This window comes from Cicer arietinum, chromosome 3, assembly GCF_000331145.2.
Source record: "Cicer arietinum cultivar CDC Frontier isolate Library 1 chromosome 3, Cicar.CDCFrontier_v2.0, whole genome shotgun sequence".
Classification (NCBI taxonomy): domain Eukaryota; kingdom Viridiplantae; phylum Streptophyta; class Magnoliopsida; order Fabales; family Fabaceae; genus Cicer; species Cicer arietinum.
Genome location: NC_021162.2, coordinates 64053286 through 64058806, shown reverse-complemented (window position 1 = coordinate 64058806; position 5521 = coordinate 64053286).

Here is a 5521-nt window from a genome sequence, read left to right as displayed (position 1 = left end):
TTATAGATTTAACTACTGTTTTTAATTTAATTATTATCATGACCTAATTCAATAATAATATTTAATAACATTTAAAGTGAATCTTAGCTCTCTCAATTAAAGAAAAATAATATTTAGTTGATAAAACTAGTTAACAAAGCGATCATGTGGATATATATATATATATATATGTGCGCACGTGGTGCAATATAATACTCTTAATATATAGATATCATGAATTGTCAATATATATTTGAGAGTAGGTTTTAAATTGAATTTCTGACATATAATTTTTTCTTTATTTTTTTTATATAGAAAATTTTGAAAATTTAAAGTATGTAAAATAATTTCAATTTTTTTAGATACTACAAATTTTGGAATATAAATTTTGGTATATGAAACTTTTTTATATACCAAAAATTTGAAATTTCAGATATCTTAGTTTGTAAATAAAATATTTAAAATAAAAACTTTATATCAAAAAATTCATATTTGTGTGGAGTAAAAACTAAATTCACAAATTTTCAATTAAGAAATAAAAGTTATAAAAGTAAAGTAACTTTGTTGTATGAGTCAAATTTTAGAATATGAAATCCAATTTTCATTTGGGAGATGCATTATATCTGATATGGGCCTTTAGTGGGCTTTATTTCATGTCTGATGTTGTAAAATTAGTAGATAAAAAGATAAATATTAAGAAAGTTTTATCTGTACTTCCACGCTTATACTTTAACCTTATATTTCATACAAAGTACTTATTTTATTTTTATTTTTTAAATAATATTAACAATAAAGACAAGGGTAAATACATTTGTGTAAAATGGTATTTAAGTTGAGTGCGAACAAAATGAAAAAAGAAATAACAGTACATGAATATTATGTCATGTCTATGTGAATGTCATTTCTGCATGAATGTCATATCTATGTAATTAGAAGAGAATAGTGACTTACACTATTTATAATACACGATAAATATACGAGAAATAAATAAGATAGTATTTAAAGTGAGTGTGAATAAACTAAAAAAAAAACAGTTTTATTTAATTTTCTATAAAATTCAATGTTATATGGTCCTTATGTCTTAAAATATAAACATAAATAAAATTAATATATTTAATTTAAATTTTACATTATGTATATTAATTCTTTTAATAAAATTTTATTTATATTTTGAAGTATAATTGGTCAACTGATTGACAAATGTTGAGAAAACAATGTAGTGGTGATATTGATTGATTTGTTATTAAGATATTATAATAAAAGATCATGTTAAAATATGCTCATTTATAAAATATCAAAAATAAAAATGTTTTATTGAAAAAATAATATTTGAAATTAAAAAAAAATAAAAATTTTAAGACGAAATTTATACATTTGAACTATTAATATGTACCTTTAATTATATACTAATATTTTTTTATAATATAATAAATTTATTTTACGATGAAAATGATTAAGTCATACATCTAATTATATTATAATATCAATTTGAATTTTCTTTTTTCAAATATTTTGAATTTTTTCAAATCATCCTTAAAAAGTTTATAAGAATCAATAAACTATATTAAATGTAACTAATTTGAATTATTTTTGAATAAACAATTTCCTCATGTTTCACTTATTAAATACAAAATAAAAAATATTATAATCAATTAATTCATTTGTTGTTAATTCTTTTGAATGTTTTTACATATATATCTTTATAGAAAATTGTGAAACACTAAATACATTTATTAATAATAAAAAAAAATGAAAATAATTAAATTAAAATTAAAAAACAATTAAATCAATAAATATACTTTAAAAATTGTAACTTTATCTCATAAACGGGACAAAAATTCTCAAAAGAAACTTTTGGCCGAAGGGAGTAATTGAAGGAAAAGGAAAGTAACGCAATTACATTTCACTATATGTCTTTAATATAACCCGATATTTTTGTGTCTGACATAATTTATGGGCCGAACTAATAAAGTAAACCCAATGGATCTCTCTCCAAATTATTTTATCAACTTGAAATTGTACTTCTAAGTTCTAAAGTGTTGTGTTTTGTCAAAAAACAGATTCTAGGATTTGTGTTGTCTTATCTTTGAATCTTTAATAAATGTTTCTTTTTCAATTCTCTCATAATTATGAAATAGAAAGTAAATAAAATGAGTTTTAATTAGAACCAATTATTTAAGAGGATTTAAATTTAAATTTTAGCTGGAAAAATTTTTGAGTTCAAAATATTTGTTACTTTTATTCTTATTGGAGTTGAAATTTTGATTACTATTCCTATCTTGTAAGGAATTGAATTTTTCCACTCCACACCTGTTGATATATATAAAATAATAAATTAAAATAATATTTTATATTTAATATAATAAAATAATAATAATTATACAATAATAAAATAATTTTTTAAAACATATAGAGAGGATTTAAATTATATATATATATATATATATATTTATATGAAATAAAAAATAAATACATATATATCTAAAAAAATTACATGGGGCGGATATTAACATCTCAAAACCCGTTTTATCTATAATTTTTATTTTCAATGAAATTCTAGACGGGCATCTCGCAAAAATAGATTTTCTCTATCAAAATAAGAAGATATCCGTAGTTGTGATTTGTGTTGCTATACCTGTCATTATTTCTATAATAAATGATTCATTTCACTATTTTATACTAATGAAAAAAATGTATAAATAAAAAATGAGACAATATTTTTATTAAATTAATTTTATCCTTTTAGAAAAATAGTTTTATTAAGTATTCATATATTTATTATTAACATAAATTAATATATATTAATTTAAAAATAATAAAAATAATATTAATTAAATAATATGATTAAATTTTTTTTACAAATACATTATTCTTTGTGCGACACAACGAGCAATATTCATTTGTTTAGTTTTTAGTTTTTTCCTTCCATGTTTCATTATCTATTTGTGTTGCCATACTTATCATTATTTCTATAATAAATAATTCATTTCACTATTTTATACTTGCGAAAAAGTGTATAAATAAAAATGAGATGATAATATTTTTATTAAATTAAATTTATCCTTTAAAAAAATAGTTTTATTATATTCATATATTTATCATTAATATAAATAAAAAATAAAATATATTAATTTGAAAATAATGCAAATAATATTAATTAAATAATATAATTAAAATTAAATTTTTTTTACAAGTAGATCATTTTTGTGCGACTCAACGAGCAATATTAATTTGTTTTAGTTTATAGTTTTTTCCTCCCATGTATCATTATTTATTTTTGGTGAATGATGTATCATTATTTTGATAATCAAGGTAAATGGAAAGAAATGCATAAAAGGGACAAATTATTTGAACATGTCGCTACTGCTGTAAAGTATAAAATAGGACAGACGCATTTCCACTACAAAAGCCTTTTGATTTCTGGTGTTCCAATTTGGATCACATTATGATTCTTTGCAGCTACATAGAATTTGATGTGACACATATTTTTTTTATCCAAATACCTTTACCAATTGTATTCATACAAATACAGATTTAATCCTAAAATCCTAGGTAAGGCAACTATGGTGCTAAAAAAAATAAAGCAATCATGAGCCATGTACCTTTAATAATTGTTTACAATATTCAGAATTGTTACATAATTATGATTTAAAATTTCTAGAATTTAAGAAGATATAAAATTAGTTTAATGAATGTAGTGAAATAATTAAAATATAAAATCATAAAATAATTTTGAATTCGATTATTATCTTCGATATAATACTAAGAACTAAGATACCGATATTATATTACCGATATTATATTGACTATTAAAGAAAAGCTTAGACAACCCTTGTTAGCTAGAATTATGATTGGCTATGTTCAATGACTCGTAGGTTTTAACAAGTTGACCAAAAGGAAAAATAAATAAAATAGAATAATAAAATGATGCAAGCCAACAAGCATCGCGAGCAATAAAAAGGAATAATGTTGCATGTCCTAGTGAGGCCTTATCTTTCTTTTTTTGACTTGATAGCACCTCCCTGGTGAGGTTACGGTGAAATCTTATTTAAGATTGATAAAAACTTAAAGTAATGTTTATAGTTTCAAATTTATTAAGGATTTTATTTATACAGTAAGTGTAATTTCTTTTATATTATTGTTCAATTATAATTTTTAAATAATTACAAATGTTTCACTTAATATGATCATTTCTAAATTATACATATGAATCATATTTTAATATATTAATAATATGAAATTTTTTAAACTGACAATATATGAAATATCAATTTTTATATTTAAATAAATGCAACAAATTAATGTAACTAGTTAACAATGAGTTCGATTTTAAAATGTATAATTTACACAAACTAGTAGTCAAATTTTCAATCCATCAAAGAATTTAAATTGTTGCATGTTTGATTATGTGGTAATAATAATTGATTTTGAAGGATTTGATTTTATTAAATAATTTTATTTAAAAATAAATTGAATATAAGTTATAAATTTTAACTTCAAGTTAGAATAAATTCTACACTAAAACAATAAAATATATCAAAATCAATTTGTAATACCATAAGTTAATTGTCTAGAATATAACTTTAGCATTAACATAATTCGACAAAAGAGATGATTAATACAATCCTGACACAAAGTCATGAAAATGTATTCATACACATACTAAACATTCAAAGAAAAACATAGAAATATGGAGTACATAACACATCCATGGTTCAAAATAATTTCCCATAAACTATAAGCAGACTATAGTGTAAACTGACACGCGTCATTTCTTCAACATGTGGTCTGAGCCTTTCTTACCTGTAACACATTTGAATAAAGTTGGATGAGATTACATCTCAGTGGGTCCCAATAAATGAAATTAATCAATTAGCATTCTAACTCGTGACTACATTTATTTTCTGAGTTTCTCTTCAATGTTCAATTTTTACTATTTCTAAATGTTCAAGTCATTAGACGTGAGTAATCTAACGACTTGAACTCTACCTAACAAGCATGTCGTAAAGACTACATTAGTTTTACTAATGCCCTCTTCTTGTTAGTAACTTTATTTTGGTAAGATTGGACATGATTACGTCCGTAAGTGGTGCCCCACTTACCCTCGCTTACCCCTCGCTTCCGTCGTATATAGACGGAGAATTCATCTAGCTATGATGAATCCTATACTTCTCACTTTAATCAAATATATAGGAATTATATACAACAATCCACACACATGTGCACACAAATATAACATCATCTATTAATACATATATTAAAGACTATCATACACTCATCCTAACAAAATTTGTGATAACCTAAACTATTAAGTCAATTATATCTTACAAATACAACAATGATAAAAAATTTCAGAGAAAAATGTCTAAGGTAGATTTTTCCCAAAACAGTCCCAAATTTACGTTATAGCAACTCAAAAATTGAGTTTAACTTCAGAGTCAACTGACAGAGACTTATAAGTATCAGAATTGAGTGAATGAGTACTCTTTGGAAAACTTATGGTGTCTACTTTATAGATAAAATTTTTATTTTATTTTATTTA